This window comes from Heterodontus francisci, chromosome 48 (assembly GCF_036365525.1).
Source record: "Heterodontus francisci isolate sHetFra1 chromosome 48, sHetFra1.hap1, whole genome shotgun sequence".
Taxonomy (NCBI): domain Eukaryota; kingdom Metazoa; phylum Chordata; class Chondrichthyes; order Heterodontiformes; family Heterodontidae; genus Heterodontus; species Heterodontus francisci.
Window position 1 is genome coordinate 15,672,966 of NC_090418.1, and position 18,536 is coordinate 15,691,501.

Here is an 18,536-nt window from a genome sequence, read left to right on the forward strand (position 1 = left end):
GATTAAGAAGGGGAAAATGGAGTATGAGAGTAAGCTTGCGGGGAACATAAAAACTGACTGTAAAAGCTTCTATAGAAAAATGAAGAGAAAAAGTTTAGTAAAGACAAATGTGGGTCCCTTACAGTCAGAAACAGAGGAATTTATAACGGGGAACAAGAAATGGCAGACCAATTAAATACATACTTTGGTTCTGTCTTCACAAAGGAGGACAAAAATTACCTCCCAGAAATGTTGGGGGACATGGGATCTAGTGAGAAGGAGGAACTGTATGAAATCAGTATTAGTAGGGAAATGGTGTTAGGGAAATTTATGGGATTGAAGGCCAATAAATCCCAAGGGCCTGATAATCTACATCCCAGAGTACTTAAGGAAGTGGCCCTAGAAATAGTAGCTACACTGCTGGTCATTTTTCAAAATTCTATAGACTCTGGAACAGTTCCAATGGATTGGAGGGTAGCTAATGTAACCCCACGATTTAAAAAAGGAGGTAGAGAGAAAACAGGAAATTATAGACTGGTTAGCCTGACATCAGTAGTGGGGAAGATGCTAGAGGCCATTATAAAACAATGACAGGATCGGACAAAGTCAACATGGATTTACGAAAGGGAAATCATGCTTGACAAATCTACTGGACGTTTTTGAGGATGTAACTCGTAGAATAGATAAGGGAGAACCCATGGATGTGGTGTATTTGGACTTTCAGAAGGCTTTCGATAAGGTCCCACATAAGAGATTAGCGTGCAAAATTAAAGCACATGGGATTGGGGGTAAGGTACTAACATGGATAGAGAACTGGTTGGCAGACAGGAAACAGAGAGTAGGAATAAATGGGTCTTTTTCCGAATGGCAGGCAGTGACTAGTGGGGTACTACAGGGATCAGTGCTAGGACCCCAGCTATTCACAATATATATTCATGATACAGATGAGGGAATTAAATGTAATATATCCAAGTTTGAAGATGACACAAAGCTGGGTGGGAGTGTGAGCTGTGAGGATGATGCAGAGAGGCTCCAGTGTGATTTGGACAGGTTGAGTGCTTGGGCAAATACATGGAAGATGCAGTATAATCTGGATAAGTGTGAGGTTATCCCCTTTGGGGGCAAAAACAGAAAGGCAGATTATTATCTGAATGGCGATAAATTGGGAAAGGGGGAGGTGCAGGGAGACCTGGGTGTCCTTGTGCTCCAGTCGCTGAATGTAAGCGTGCAGGTGCAACAGGGAGTTAAGAAGGCAAATGGTATGTTGGCCTTCATAGTGAGAGGATTCACGTACAGGAGCAAGGATGTCTTGCTGCAATTATACAAGGCCTTGGTGAGACCACATCTGGACTATTGTGTGCAGTTTTGGTCTCCTTATCTGGGGAAGGATGTTCTTGATATGGAGGGAATGCAGCGAAGGTTCACCAGACTGATTCCTGGGATGGTGGGACTAACGTATGAGGAGAGATTGGGTCGATTAGGCTTGTATTCGCTAGAGTTTAGAAGAATGAGAGGGGATCTCATCGAAACCTACGAAATCCTGACAGGACTGGACAGACTAGATACAGGAAGGATGTTCCCGATGGCAGGAGAGTCCAGAATCAGGGGTCATAGTCTAAGGATAAGGGGTAAGCCATTTAGGACTGAGATGAGGAGGGATTTCTTCACCCAGAGAGTGGTGAACCTGTGGAATTCTCTACCACGGAAAGCAATTGAGGCCATATCATTAAATATATTCAGGAAAGAGTTAGATATAGTTCTTAGGGCTACAGGGATCAAGGGATATGGGGAGAAAGCGGGAACAGGGTACTGAGTTTGGAAGATCAGCCATGATCGTGTTGAATGGCGGAGCAGGCTTGAAGGGCTGAATGGCCTACTCCTGCTCCTAATTTTTTATGTTTTTATGATCACTCTTGCCTAGAAGATCCTTTACTATGAGATAATTAATTAATCCCGTCTTATTGCACATAACCAGATCTAAAATTGACTTATAAAAACAAGAAATGCTGGAAATACTCAGCAGGTCTGGCAGCATCGATGGAGAGAGAAGCAGAGTTAAAGTTTCAGGTCAGTGACCCTCCTTCAGTTTTACTAAAATTTTACTAAAATTGACTGTTTCCTGGTTGGTTCCACAACATATTGTTCTAAGAAACGGTCCTGAATACACTCTATGAAATTGTCCTCAAGGCTACCTTTGTCAATTTGATTTTTCCAATCTGTATGAAGATTAAAGTTACCCATGATTATTGCTGTGCCTTTCTTTCAAGCCCGCAATGTTTCTTGATCTTTACTTTGTCCTACATTGTAGCAACTGTTAGGCGGCCTGTAAACTGTTCCCAGCAGTGACTGCTTTCCCTTGCTGCTTCTTATCTCCAACCAAATGGATTCCAAATTTTGATATTCCGAGCCAAGATCAATTGTCATACTGTACTGATCTCATTCTTTATTAACAGAGCTACCTCACCTCCTTTTCCTTTCTGTCTATCCATCCAAAATCTCAAGTACCTCTGACAATTCAGTTCCCTGCCTTGGTCAACTTGCCATGTCTCTTTAATGGCTATCAAATCATACCCATTTATTTTTGGGCTACATTTGTTGACAATGCAACCAGCAGGTGGCGCAGTACTTGCAGATGCACAAACACAACCTCATGCTCTGAAACGTCACTGTCTCTGACGTTTTTCGCTGCTGCCAGTAGTAAAGATGGCACTGCTCAATTCATCACAAAAACAAAAACAAATGAAACCCAAATGCCCACAGTGGCTGCGATCGCCATCTCCATCCCACCGCCAACAGTACTCCGCTCCCTCCTGCCATCGCGCTTCTCTTCGCTGCTGCCTCCTGCGCCTGTCTGCTTGCTGCTTGCTCCACGCCTCACTGCTTCAGCCCCCTCGGCCACTCATAGAGTCATAGAGTCATACAGCACAGAAACAGGCCCTTCGGCCCATTGTGTCCGTGCCGGCCATCAAGCACCTATCTGTTCTAATCCCATTTTCCAGCACTTGGCCTGTAGCCTTGTATGCTATGGTATTTCAAGTGCACATCTAAATACTTAAATGTTGTGAGGGTTCCTGCCTCTACCACCTCTTCAGGCAGTGTGTTCCAGAATCCAACCACCCTTTGGATGAAAAAACATTTCCTCAAATCCCCTCTAAACCTCCTGCCCTTACCTTAAATCTATGCCCCCTGGTTATTGACCCCTCCGCTAATGGAAAAAGTTTCTCCCTATCTATCCTATCAATGCCCCTCATAATTTTGTATACCTCAATCATGCCCCCCCACCCCCAGCCTTCTCTGCTCTAAGGAAAATGACCCTAGCCTATCCAATCTCTCTTCATAGCTGAAATGCTCCAGCCCAGGCAACATCCTGGTGAATCTCCACTGCACCCTCTCCAGTGCAATCACATCATTCCTATAGTGTGGTGACCAGAACTGTACACAGTACTCCAGCTGTGGCCTAACTAACATTTTATACAGCTCCATCATAACCTCCCTGCTCTTATATTTCTATGTCTCTATTAATAAAGGCAGGTATCCCATGTGCCTTCCTAACCACCTTATCTACCTGTGCTGCTGCCTTCAGTGATCTATGGACAAGTACACCAAGGTCCCTCTGACCCTCTGTACTTCCTAGGGTCCAACCATCCATTGTATATTCCCTTGCCTTGTTAGTCCTCCCAAAATGCATCACCTGACACTTCTCAGGATTAAATTCCATTTGCCACTCCTCTGCCCATCTTACCAGCCCACCTATATAAGAACATCAGAACATAATAAATAGGAGCAGGAGTAGGCCATTCAGCCCCTCAAGCCTGCCCCGCCATTCAATAAGATCATGGCTGATTTGTCCCAGTCCTCAACCTCTCTTTCGGGCCTGCTCTGCCTAACCCTCGACTCCCCGAAATTTCAAAAATCTATCTACCGCCTCCTTAAATACATTTAGTGACCTAGCCTCCACAACTCCCTGAGGTAGAGAATTCCAGAGATTCACCACCCTCTGAGAGAAGAAATTCCTTTGCATCTCAGTTTTAAATGTGTGCCCCCTTATTCTGTAACTATGTCCCCTAGTTCGAGATTCCCCCACTAGTGGAAACATTTTCTCAACACCTACCCTGTCGAGCCCCCTTAAAATCTTATATGTTTTGATAAGATCATCTCTCATTCTTCTAAACTCCAATGAATAAAGGCCTAACCTGTTTAGTCATTCGTGATAAGACAGCCCCTTCATCCTAGCAATCAGCCTAGTGAATCTTTTCTGAACTGCCTTCAATGCTAGTATATCCTTCTTTAAATACGGGGACCAAAACTGTACGCAGTACTCCAGATGTGGTCTCACCAACACCCTGTACAGTTGTAACAGGACTTCCCTATTATTAAACTCTAACCCCCGAGCAATAACGGCCCAAATTCCATTCGCCTTCCTAATTACTTGCTGCACCTGCATGCTAATATTTTGTGTTTCATGTACAAGAACGCCCAGATCCCTCTGAACTGCAGTATTTTGTAGTCTTTCTCCATCTAAATAATAATCTGCCTTTTTATTCTTCCTACCAAAGTGGATGACCTCACACTTTCCCACATTGAACACCATCTGCCAAGTTTTTGCCTACTCACTTAACCTATCTATATCCCTTTGCAGATTCCTTGTGTCCTCATCACAACATGCCTTCCCACCTATTTTTGTATCGTCAGCAAATTTAGATACACTACACTCTGTCCCTTCCTCTAAGACATTGATATAGATAGTAAATAGTTGAGGCCCCAGCACTGATCCTTGTGGCACCCCACTAGTTACGCCTTTCCAACCTGAAAAAGACCCATTGATCCCGACTCTCTGCCTTCTGTGTGTTAGCCAATCCTCAATCCATGCCAACACATTACCCCCAATATCCTGAACTCCTATTTTGTGCAATAATCTTTTATGTCACCATGGATTGCACCAGTGTCCACCAGCTCCCACATACTACAGCTGCAACACATTGCCTGCCCAGCCATCTCTATTTGATTTAATTAATTAATTTGGATCACAGTATTTCAGAAAAAAATATCTTCCTGTAATCTAAGACTTTCCTCCTCGCTGTTACGATACCATCAATTTTCATGTCATCTCCGAACTTACTGATCATGCCTCTTATATTCACATCTAAATCATTAATGTACACTACAAACAGCAAGGGTCCCAGCACCGATATTGCAGGATCGGTATGTGAAGAGAAAAAGATTGATGAAGACAAAATTAGGTCCCTTACAGTCAGAAACAGGGGAGTTTATTATAGGAAACAAAGAAATGGCTGACCAACTAAATGCATACTTAGGTTCTGTCTTCTCAAAGGAAGACACAAATATCATACCAGAAATGTTGGGGTACACAGGGAGAGAGAAGAACTGAAGGAAATCAGTATTAGTGGAGAAATGGTGTTGGGGAAATTGATGGGATTGAAGGCCGATAAATCCCCAGGGCCTGATGGTCTGCATCCCAGAGTCTGTAAGGAAGTGGCCCGAGAAATAGTGGATGCATTGCTGGTCATCTTCCAAGATTCTATAGACTCTGGAACAGTTCCTACAGATTGGAGGGTAGCTAATGTAACCCCACTATTTAAAAAGGGAGGTAGAGAGAAAGCAGGGAATTATAGACCAGTCAGCCTGACGTCGGTAGTGGGGAAAATTCTCGAGTCCATTATCAAAGATTTTATAGCAGAGCACTGAGAGAACAGTGGTAGAATCGGACAGAGTCAGCATGGATTTACGAAAGGGAAATCATGCTTGGCAAATTACTAGAATTCTTTGAGGATGTAACTAGTAGAGGGGGAGCCAGTGGATGTGGTTTATTTGGACTTTCAGAGGGCTTTCGACAGAATCCCACATAAGAGATTAGCGTGTAAAATTAAAGCGTATGGGATTGGTGGTAGTGTATTGCGATGGATAGAAAATTGGTTGGCAGATAGGAAACAAAGAGTAGGGTCTTTTTCTGAATGGCAGGCAGTGACTAGTGGGGTACCGCAGGGATCGGTGCTGGGACCCCAGCTATTCACAATATATATTAATGATTTAAATGAAGGAACTAAATGTAATATCTCCAAATTTGCAGATGACACAAAACTAGGCGGGAGGGTGAGTTGTGAGGAGGATGCAGAGAGGCCTCAGGGTGATTTAGACAAGTTGAGTGAGTGGGCAAATGCATGGCAGATGCAGTATAATGTGGATAAATGTGAGGTTATCCACTTTGGTAGCAAAAACATTATTACTTGAATGGCTATAAACTGAGAGAGGGGAATATGCAGCGAGACCTGGGTGTTCTCATACACCAGTCACTGAAGGTAAGCATGCAGGTGCAACAGGTGGTAAAAAAGGCAAATGGTATGTTGGCCTTCATAGCGAGAGGGTTCGAGTACAGGAGCAGGGATGTCTTGCTGCAATTATACAAGACCTTGGTGAAGCCATTCCTGGATTATTGTGTGCAGTTTTGGTCTCCTTATCTGAGGAAGGATGTTCTTGCTATAGAGGGAGTGCAGCGAAGGTTTACCAGACTGATTCCTGGGATGGTGGGACTGACGTATAAGGAGAGTTTGAGTCAGTTAGGATTATATTCGCTGGAGTTCAGAAGAGTGAGGGAGGAATCTCATTGAAACCTATAAGATTCTAACAGGAATTGACAGCATAGATGCAGGAAGGATGTTCCCGATGGTGGGGGAGGCCAGAACCAGGGGTCACAGTCTGAGGACACGGGGTAAACCTTTCAGGACTGAGATGAGGAGAAATGTCTTCACCCAGAGAGTGGTGAGCCTGTGGAATTCGCTACCGCAAAAAGCAGTGGAGGCCAAAACAGTGCATGTTTTCAAGAAGGAGTTAGATATAGCTCTTGGGTCTAAAGGGATCAAAGTGTATGGGATGAAAGCTGGAACAGGTTACTGAGTTGGGTGATCAGCCCATGATCATAATGAATGGTGGAGCAGGCTCGAAGGGCCGAATGGCCTACTCCTGCTCTTATTTTCTATGTTTCTATGTCTATGTTTCTGGGACACCACTGGTCACAGGCTTCCACTCGCAAAAACAACACTTGACCATCACCCTCTGCCTCCTGCCACTAAGCCAATTTTGGAATCAATTTGCCAAATTTCCCTGGATCCCATGGGACCTTCTTAACCAAACACCCTTATCAAAAGCCTTACTGAAGTCCATGTCGACTATATCAACGGCTTTACCCTCATCTACATCTAGTCACCTCCTCGAAAAATTCAACCGAGTTTGTTGGACATGATCTCCCCCTGACAAAGCCATTGGCTTCACCAATCACCACCCCCCCCCCCCCCCCCACCGCCCACCAACCTATGGATCACTCACTCTCAGCCTCACTGCTTCATTCCCTCTGCCTCTGCTCCCCTCTCCAACCCACTTCTGCTTCGTGCTCTGTCCCTCCCCTTCCCTGCCTATCTTGTCACTGTGTCTCTCCCCCCGCTACCCCCGTGCGGGGAAGAAAGGCGGCGGTCTCAGGAGGGACCAGGGAGCAGAAGTGGGAGGGAGCGAAGAAGGAGAGACAGAGCAGAGGAGAGGAAGCGGTGAGGCAGGGAGTGAGTGGCCCACAGGTAGGTGTGGGGTGGCCGAGGGGAGAGAAGTGGCGCGGCCAGGAGCGAGCGGCGAGCAGACAGAGCAGTACAGGGTGACGTTTTTGCGCACATGCGTAAATCAGTCCTGGCAAGCCGGATGCTGATGTAGGCTGTGCACGTGCAGCACCATACTGACAGCAAGAGTCTGTTCTGTGCATATGCGAAGCTGGGAGAGCTCTTCTGACATCGGCACTGGGCTGCGTTGCCAGGAGTCACTTTATTATTTTTATTTGTGCCATCATTTCATCTATCTTGTTACACATGCTGCATGCATTCAGATAATGAGCCTTTAATTTTGCCTTTTTACCATTTTCCATACTCTGACCCTCTTATGTTTGTTGACGCCATCCCTTCCTGTCACACTGTAGCTATCATTACCCATATCACTACCCTGCACTATTGCCTTGCCCTTTCTCTGGTGCCAGTACTGTGCCAGTGCCTCATGAGTCAAAACTCATTTAGACTCATAGAATGGTTACAGAAGGAGGTCATATAACCCATCGTGTCTCTGCGACAGCAACTCAGCGAGTCCCACTCCCCTGCCTTTTCCGTGTAGCCCTGCAAATTTTTACTCGTCAGATAATTATCTTTTGAAGGCCGCAATTGAATCTGCCTCCGCCACCCTCTTGGGCACTGCATTCCAGATCCTAACCATTCGATGTTTTTCCTGATGTCGCCATTGCTTCTTTTGCCAATCACCTCAAATCGGTGTCCTCTAGGTTTTGGACCCTTCGGCCAAAGGGAATGGTTCCTCCCTAACTACTCTGTCCAGACCCTTCATGATTTTGAAGACCTCGATCAAATCTGCTCTTAATCCTCTCTTCTCCACGGAGCGTAGACCCAGCTTCTCCAACCTATTCACAAAACTAAATGTCCTTATCCCTGGAACCATTCTCCAGAATCCTTTGTGCACCCTCTCCAATACCATAACATCCTCCCAATAGTGTGATGCGCAGAACTGGACACAATACTTTAGCTGAGGCCAAATCATTGTTTCATACAGCTTAATCTTACAGCTTTATAACTTTCTTGCTTTTGTACTTGATGCCCCTATTTATAAGGCCCAGGATCCCACATGCTTTATTTCCTGCTTTCTCCACCTTTCATGATTTGTGCAAATATACCCCCAGCTCCCTCTGCTCCTGCAGCCCCCTTTAGAATTCGTCATAGATACAGCACTGGAACAAGCCCTTTGGCCCAACGAGTCTGCGTGGACCATCAACCACCCAATTATACTAATCCTACATTAATCCCATTTTTTCCCCCTCTCTCATCCCCTCAATTCTCCTACCACCTAGCTACACTAGGGGCAATTTTTGCAATCGCCATTTTACCCATCAACCCACAAGTCTTTGGCATGTGGGAGGAAACCAGAGCACCCAGAAGAAGCCCACGCAGTCACAGGGAGAACTTGCAAGCTCCATGCAGGCAGTACCCAGAACTGAACCTGGGTCACTGGAGCTGTGAGGCTGTGGTGCTAACCACTGTGCCACCCATCCATACCTAACCCATCAAACCCTCAATCTTAAAGACCTCTATCAGGTCACCCCTCAGTCTTCTCTCTACTAGGCAAAAAGAAAAAAAAATTGTACCCTTTAATTTCTATTGCCTCTCCTTGTCCTTCCTACTAAAATGAATCACTTCACACTTTTCTGCATTGAATTTCATCTACTTTTCTCACATCAATCTTTGAGCCATGCATTCAACTCTCTGATCTTATTGACCCTATGCCAATTTGCTCGTGGCTCAGGTAATAATCCAGAGGTTATTAACTTTGTGGTTTTGCTTTTTAATTTAGACCCCAGCTGCTCGTACTCTCTCAGCAGAACCTTAGATGGTCCTATCTATGGCGTTGGTCCCGACGTGGACCATGATATCTGGATCTTTCCCCTCCCCCTCCAAGTTCCTCTCCAGCCCCCGAAGAGATGTCCTTAACCCTGGCACCGGGCAGGCAACATAGCCTTCAGGTCTCACGTACTCGGCTGCAGAGAACAGTATCTATCCCCCTAACTCTACTGTCCCCTACCACTATTGCATTCCTTTTTACTCCCCAAACTTGCTTGCTCCCCTGTACCATGGTGCTGTGCTCAATTTGCTCATCCTCCCTGCAGTCCCTTCTCTCATCTGCACAAGCTGAAAATCCGAAGTACTTAACCTCAGGGGTGTGACTGCCCCCGGAGCAAAGAGTCCGGGTAACTATCCCCCTCCCTGACGCATCACAGTGTCCGGAGCTTGGAATCTAGCTCATCAACTCTGAGCCGAAGCTCCTCGAGCTGCAGCCACATTACTGCAGATGTGGTTGTTGTGGATCACATTGGTGTCAACCAGCTATCACATGCTCTGCTGGAATGCATCCCCTGCCCTGCCATCTCTATCGTATTTTATTTAACTAGTTAGGTTTTTCAGTTTTAAAACATCACATCAGTTGTAACAAACTTTGGTTCGGCCACATTTGGAATACTGCGTGCAGTTCTGGTCGCCACATTACCAAAAGGATGTAGATGCTTTGGAGAGGGTGCAGAGGAGGTTCACCAGGATGTTGCCTGGTATGGAGGGCGCTAGCTATGAAGAGAGGTTGAGTAGATTAGGATTATTTTCATTAGAAAGACTGAGGTTGAGGGGGGACCTGATTGAGGTGTACAAAATCATGAGAGGTATAGACAGGGTGGATAGCAAGAAGCTTTTTCCCAGAGTGGGGGATTCAATTACTAGGGGTCACGAGTTCAAAGTGAGAGGGGAAAAGTTTAGGGGGGATATGCGTGGAAAGTTCTTTACGCAGAGGGTGGTGGGTGCCTGGAACGCGTTGCCAGCGGAGGTGGTAGACGCGGGCACGATAGCGTCTTTTAAGATGTATCTAGACAGATACATGAATGGGCAGGAAGCAAAGAGATACAGACCCTTAGAAAATAGGCGACATGTTTAGATAGAGGATCTGGATCGGCGCAGGCTTGGCGGGCCGAAGGGCCTGTTCCTGTGCTGTAATTTTCTTTGTTCTTTAAATTATCTATTTATAGTTTTTAACCTAGGTAATGGCCTTGTTTAATTTATTCAATTTAATAATATGCTTTAGGTCTTTACTGTAGCAGCCCAGAGTCCTAATTTAACCCTTTTAGGTTTTGTAAAAATATATCAAGCAGCACCTCTTACCCTCACCTCTTTGAACTCCCAAACTCGACAAGTCCCTTGAACTCTGGTGAAATCAGTACTCAGATGAAGCTGCCCTGTACTAACACTCTATTAATTCACTTACTGTTTTACTTAGTCTGATTGAACTTTTTAATTTACCGAGTCTTAGTTTAAACCAAGGCTCTAGAGAGAAAGAAACAAAGAGTAAAAAGAAAATAAAATAAATACTCACCAACCAGTTACCCTGAGGGAAGTAAGGATGGAAATTGTGGAGATCTGGCTACAGTCTTCTAATCCTTCTTAGATTCAGGGATCGTTCCAGAGGACCAGACGATGACAAATACTATTCCCCTGTTTACAAAAAGAGGAGAGGGATAAAATTGGCAACTCCAGACCAGTCAGCCTAATACTAGTGGTGAAAAAAACCTGCCGAGGCAAACATCCAGTACAAAATTGATTGGCATCTGGAAAAATATGGGCTAATAGAAAGTCAGCCTATAATTGTTAAAGGAAAATCCTGTTTGACTTCCTTGATTCAGTTATTTGATGAAGTATTGAGAAGGATTGATGAAGGAAGTGTGGTTGATGTGTATGAGGACGTGCAAAAGGCATGTGACAAGGTACCGCACAATAGACTTGCCAGCAAAATTAAAGCCAGTGTAGTTAAAGGGACAGCGAGTGTGGATACATTAACTAAGGGACAGACAGCAGAGGGTAGTGGGTGAACAGTTGGTTTTCAGACTGGAGGGAAATACACATTGGTGTCCCTTTGGGGACAATATCACCAGTGATATAAGTTAATGATGTGAACTTGGATAGACAGGGCATAATTTCAAGTTTGCAGATGGTGCAAAGCGTGAAAATGTAGTAAACAATGAGGAGGTTAGTAACAGTCTTCAGGAGGACAAAGACAAACATAAAATGGTCAGAATCACACCGGATTACATTTAACACAGATAAGTAAATGGTCAGAAGAATGAGGAGATGTGATATAATCTAAATGGGACACATTTAAAGGGGGTGCAGGAGTAAGGAGATCTGGCTGTGTTTAAATGCACCTTTGAAGGTGGCAGGACAAGTTGAGAGGGCTGTGAAGTATAAGGGATTCCTTGGCTTTATTAAGAGAGGCATAGAGAACAAAAGTAAGGAAGCTATGTTAAACCTTTATAAAACACTGGTTAGGCCCCAGCTGAGCAATTCTGAGCACTACACTTTAGGAAGTTGTCAAGATCTTAGAGAGGGTGCAAAGGAGATTCACTACAAGGATTATGTGGATAGAATGGAGAAGCTGGGCTTGCTGATCTTCGAGCAGAGACGATAGACAGGAGGTTTGATTGAGGAGGATCGTGAAGGATTTTGATAGAATAAATAAGGAGAGACTGTTTCTAGTGGTAGAAGGGTGGGAAAAAAAGAGGACAAAGATTTAAGCTGATTGGGAAAGGAATCAGAGGCGACATGAGGAAATGTTTTCCTACAGAACAAGTTGTTGTGGTGTGGAATGCACAGCCTGAAAGGTTATGGAAGCAGATTCATAGAGTCATGAGTCATAGAGCCATTACAACACAGAAGTAGGACATTCAGCCTATCAAGTCCATGCCTGCTCTCTGTAGAGCAATCCAGTCAGTCCCATTCCATCTTGTTGGAATGTAACTAGCCTGTACCTGAAACACCTCTTCCTTAAAGATCACCCATTGTTCCGTTCCAGTTTTGATGAAAGGTCACAGACCTGAAATGTTAACTCTGTTTCTCTCTCCACAGATTCTGCAGGACCTGATGAATATTTCCAGCATTTTCCATTTTTATTTCAGATTTCCAGAACCTGCAGCATCTTGCTTTTGTATTTGGTTCAATTTTACCCCGGCTACACCCACTTTCATCCCATTGAAGTTAGCCCTCTTCAAATTTAAAAGTTCTACTTTAGATTGTTCCTTGCTCTTCTCCCTTACTAATCTAAACCTTATGATACAATGATCACTCTTACCCGACTGCTCCCCCATAGTCACTTGGTCCACTTGGCCCACCTCATTCCCAACACCAGATCCAGCAATGCCTTCTTCCTAGTTGGACCGTGGTTATAGCCGTTCTCTTGAACACATTTCAGAAAATCCTCTCCCTCCTTCCCTTTTACGATAACATTATCCCAATCAATATTTGGGGAATTAAAGTCCCCCAATATCACCATTCCATATATTTATATTATATTATTTATATTTAGAGATACAGCACTGAAACAGGCCCTTCGGCCCATCGAGTCTGTGCCAACCAAGAACCATCCATTTATACTAACCCTACAGGAGTCAATGTTAGGACCCTTGCTCTTTCTGATATATGTTAATGATTAGGCCTTGGTGTACAGGGCACAATTCCAAAATTTGTGGATGATACAAAAATTGGAAACAGTGTGAACTGTGAGGAGGATAGTAGAGAACTTCAAAAGGGCATAAGCTGGTGGAATGGACGGTCAAGTGGTAGATGAAGTTCAATGTGGAGAAATAGGAAGTGATTCATTTTGGTAGGAAGAACATGGAAAGACACTATAAAATAAAGGGTACAATTCTAAAGGGGGTACAGGAACAGAGGGACCTGGGTGTATATGTGCATAGCAGTGGCGTAGTGGTAATGTCACTAGACTAGTAATCCAGAGCCCAGGCTAATGCTGTGGGGGGCACATGTTCGAATTCCACCACCACAGATGGCGAAATTTGAATTCAATTAATAGATATTGGATTAAAAACTAGTCTAATGGTGATCATGAAACCATTCTTGATTGTTGTAAAAAAAAAACATCTGGTTCACGAATGTCCTTTAGGGAAGCAAATCTGCCGTCCTTACCTGGTCTGACCTACATGTCACTCCAGGGCCAAAGCAATGTGGACTCTTAAATGCCCTCCGAAATGGCCTAGCAAGTCACTCAGTTCATGGGCAATTAGGGATGGGCAAAAAATGATGGCCTAGAGAGCGATGCCCACATCCCACAAATGAATAAAAAGTCATTGAAGGTGGCAGGCAGATTGAGGGAGTGGTTAACCTATCAAAGCATACAGTATCCTAGGCTTTATTAATAGGGGTACACAGTACCTTCTTTGAACTCCCTTCAATGCAAGTGTTTCCTTCCATAAATAAGGAGACTGAAACTTTATGCAGTGCTCTAGGTGTAGTCTCACCAATGTCCTGCAGGTTGGAGCAAGATTTTCCTACTTTCATACTCCATCCCCCTTACAAAAAAAATTCAATTTGTCTTCCTAATTATTTGCTGTTCCTGCATGCTAACTTTTTGTGATTCATGGTACTTGGACACCAAGAACCCTCTGTACCGCAGCATTCTGCAATGTCTCTCCATTTAAAATAACATTCTGAATTCTCTATATCATAGCCAACTTCGCACCTACTGCCAACGTCTGCACACATAAACACCACAGTACCTTCATCAATTCTCTCTATTACTTCATTAAGGTACACAGGCAGGTGGAAATGAGTCATTTAGGACCTCAGCCATGCTCTCTGCCTTCTCATAAAGATCTAGATTTTGGTCTCGATTCTTTTAATATTTATATTTTTTTATATGACAATTTTAGGTTCCATTTTACGTTACCAGCTTAGCTACTCTTACATACTCTTTCTGCCTTCTTGCTTCCTTTCTCAGATCTCTGCTCTTTTTGTATTCAGCGTGGTGGTCAATTTTATTGTGAATCAGACATTTATTATAACCCCCATTTTTCTGTTCCGGTTGAATCTCTATATCTTTAGTCATCCAATTTTAAATGCCTTCCCTTTCCTCCTTATGGCAATGTGTATAATCCATACCCACACCTGATCCTCTTTGAATGCCTCCCTCTGCTCATACACTGTTTCGCCCCAGCAATCTTTGATTCCAATCCACCTGGGCCAGGTTCCTTTACTACTCCCTGAAATTAGGTCTCCTCCGGATGAGAGTTTTCACGCCTTAATGGGCTTGTACCTGACGTCCTAACAGCCCGAACCATCTCACACAAATGCCTCAAAAATCTTCTTTAAAGTCACCTTTTAAAAGTGTCATGGTCCTGTAGTTTTGTTTCCGGGAATATGCGGTTTGCCTTTAAGGCTTGCAAAGGATCAGTATTGCTTTAAGAACCAGCAAGCCTCAGGAGTTATAGGAAGGTACATTTTTGTTGCCTTAGAAACAGCCATTTGGAGACTGTGATTCAAAGGGTGCATTCTCGTTACCATAGATATAGCCACTGGGAGTGAGCCTGATGCGATACATTTGTTACAATTCAGTTTTGAACTGGCTTATGAGTTGAAGACAGTTTGTCTTAACAGGACACAGACAGAAGACACAGACACAGACAGCTGTGGTGTTCAGACACCTGAACAAGAGCTCTCAATCATTTAAACTGAAGGAATAGGATTTTGGACTTTATTATTATCTCTTAAAATTCTAAGAAAAAGTCAAGCCAAAACAGAGATCTCTGGTAATTTAAATTGAAGAAAGGGAAGTTAGACTGTGACAATATTTTATCCTTCAAAAAACTCTAAAGTCAGATTGATTCCATTGAAAGTGTTTGCAAGTTGTTAATTGTTTAAATTCGCTGGAGAAGGAAAGCAACATTCTGTGGGGACTTCAAGCAGCTGTAAATTAGCTAGGACTCTAATTTTTTTTCTGTTTTAAATGTTGTTTATATCTTCATCGTGTTTAAGACTTTAGCTCTTCTAATTAAAGAGTTAATTTATTGATTTAAAGATACCTGGTTTGGTTAGCCTCATTTGGGGGTTAATAGATGGTACAATTTGGTTGGATCTTTCTTTAATTTGGAAAGTTTTAAATGATATGTTAGCCGATCTGTGGAGCGACGGGATTGAATTAACAGTGCGTTGGTCCCACCACAATCAGAATCGTATATTTTGATTGGGGGCTTTGACAGGAGCGTTCGGTTGTAACAAAATCTATAGTGCTGCTGTTCCAAAACAATTGTTAAAAAAATAAAATCCCATGGGATCCAGGGAAATGCAGCAAGGTGGATACAAAATTGGTTCAGTGGCAGGAAACAAAGGGTAATTGTTGACGGGTGTTTTTGTGACCAGAGGGCTGTTTCCAGTGGCGTTCTTCAGGGCTCAGCACTGGATCCCCTGCTTTTTGATGTATGTATTACCGATTTGGACGTAAATGTAAGGGGCATGATCAAGAAGTTTGCAGAGGGCACAAAGATTGGCCGTGTGGTAGATAGCAAGGAGGATAGCTGTAGGCTGCAGGAAGATATTGATGGTCTGGTCAGATGGGCAGAAAAGTGGCAAATGGAATTCATCTCAGAAAAGTTTGAGGTGATGCATTTGGGGAGGTTAAACAAGGCAAAGGAACACACAACTAATGGGAAAATACTGAGAAGTGTAGAGGAAGTGAGGGACCTTGGAGTGAATGTCCACAGATCCCTGAAGGTAGCAGGACAGGTCGATAAGGTGGTTAAAAAGGCATATAGAATCCTTTCCTTTATTAGCCGAGGTATAGAATATAAGAGCAGGGAGGTTATGCTGGAACTGTATAACTCATTGGTTAGGCCACAACTTGAGTACTGTGTGCAGGTCTGGTCACCTCATTACAGAAAGGATGTAATTGCACTAGAGAGGGTACAGAGGAGATTTACGAGGATGTTCCCGGGACTGGAAAAATGCAGCTATGAAGAAAGATTGGATAGGCTGGGGTTGTTCTCCTGGGAACAGAGAAGGCTGAGGGGAGATCTGATTGAGATGTACAAAGTATTGAGGGGCCTGGATAGAGTGGAGGTGAAGGGTCTATTTACCTTAGCAGAGAGGTCAGTGACGAGGGAGCATAGATTTAAAGTGATTGGTTGAAAAATTAGAGGGGAGATGAGGAAAGACTTTTTCTCCCAGAGGGTGGTGGGGGTCTGGAACTCACTGCCTGAAAGGGTAGTTGAGGCAGAGACCCTCAACTCATTCAAAAGGAGTCTGGATATGCATCTCAAGTGCCGTAGGCTGCAGGGTCCCTGACCAAATGCTGGGAGGTGGGATTAGAATGGGTGGAACGTTTCGTGGCCGGCACAAAGAGGATGGACTGAGTGGCCTCTTTCTTTGCTTTAAACTTTCTATAATTCTATAAATAACGAGAAACAGCTAAAAGATAGCAGTAGTCGGTACCTGGTAGGAAAAGAGATTAAAATCTGGGGCAGGAGGCTTGAGCTGGAAGGTTGTCAAGCAACATTCAGCTGTCTCATTTGTTGGTGACTGTTGCTATTTCATTTGTAATTGTTTAGTTACTAGTGGCGATGCCACAGTCTGTCATTTGATGTGGTTTTCAGCCTACTTCTAGAAGGTAGAACAGCCAGTGCTGGAAATTCCCATCATGTGCCAAACAATCATTCAGCACTTCTCCGTTGCAAATTTCGGATGTTCACTATTTTCACTATGAATGAATGAGGCGAGAGCCACCAACAAAGTGAAACTGAGGGAACTCACTTATTCTGACTATTCTGAAACTAAGGGGTAAAGTCTAGATAAACCGTATGTGGAGTTCAGATGAAAGGTCATTAACCTGAAACATTAACTGTGTTTTTCGCTCCACCGTTGCTGCCAAATCTGCTGAGTACTCCCGGAATTTTCTGTTTTTATTTTATGCAGGGCTCAGGTTTTACTGGGTGGGGCCCCATTGCTTCGACTTCTTTGTGCAGTTTCAAGGTTTAAAATTTTTTTTTGCCCGCAAGGTTGCTGGAAGCACGAGCTGGTAACGGTGGGATGAGGGCATCAGGGCGTCTGTAACCTTTGTGAACAATGGGACAAACAATGTCCCTCCTTAACCGATAACATCAATCCTGTGGATCTTCGAAAACACTTTAGTGCCAAAGAAATGCTTTTGAAGTTCTGTTACTGTTGCAATGCCGGATCAGGAGCAGCTAACTTGCATACACCAAGGTCCCACAAAGAACAATGAGAGAGTGACGAGGTGGTTTATTTTTAGTGATGCTCGACATCTGAGATAGAGAAATAGATCGACTCACCTGGAGCCCTGAGGTTTCAGTCCTGCCTTTTGGTGCTGTTGAATTGATAAGATTGTCTGTAGATCCTCTGAAGTTGTTTTCTGTTTGTCGATCTGTCTCTCTTCCACCACTATCACATTCTCTCTCTCTTTCTGTCCTTCTCTTCCACTATTTCTCTCTCCTTGTCTCCCTGGCTCTCTCTGCCTCTCTGTTTTTATTTGTCTCTGACGTTGTCTTATATAGGAATTTCTCAGGTTGAATTTCCTCTTGTGCAATCTTTCTAACTGAGTAAGTTCCTATGATCTCTCTGGAATCACTTCCCCTCCCCTTTGCTTGTAATCTTATTTTTACGACTGTAGACTTTCGACTTGGTTCAAATTTAATGAAGCTGCCTGATCGCTGTTCAGTCGATCTGTGTTCAGGCAATAGGTCTATCTGGAACATCACGTTGTGCATCGGGAAGGACTGACTGCAGCAATCCAGGGATCTTGATTCCACGTCTTGTTGCTTTATGTCATTGTCTTGAAAACAGCCAGATTCCCAGACCATATCCAACACGGAGTAAGGGGGAGGTGGGGGGGAGACAAGGGAAAGTATGGTGTTGCAGAAGTGCTGAGCTCAAACATGGACAGAGCATTCATCGATCCATTATTCAAATCTCATTGGGACAAGTTCTGAGGATAATATATCCGGCCATTTGTGGTCTGGATATGCATGACCATGGAAGGTGTTGGTGTGTGGGAAGAACACAAGTGGTTTACTGATGTCCTTCAGGGAAGGGGACCTGATACTTTTATTTAGTCAGGGCTTACATGTAGCACTAAATTGACTATTAGCTGTTTACATCTCTAAGTACTCGCAG

At 43.9% G+C, this 18,536-nt stretch overlaps 1 protein-coding gene across 5 annotated transcripts in view; it reads right to left on the reverse strand.

Annotated features, from left to right (window-relative positions):
- LOC137357573 (lysophosphatidic acid receptor 6-like) overlaps positions 1 to 17,954 on the reverse strand; it is a 29,994-nt gene extending 12,040 nt beyond the window's left edge. The window contains exons 1-2 of one of the 5 annotated variants that reach the window (XR_010971188.1): positions 17,696 to 17,923; positions 10,942 to 11,060 (exon numbers count right to left, since the gene is read on the reverse strand). The gene's annotated coding sequence lies outside the window, so the exon portion shown is untranslated. The other 4 variants (XM_068024005.1, XM_068024004.1, XM_068024006.1 and 1 more) reach the window with 4 other exon arrangements.
- Between the last annotated feature and the right edge of the window lie 582 nt (positions 17,955 to 18,536).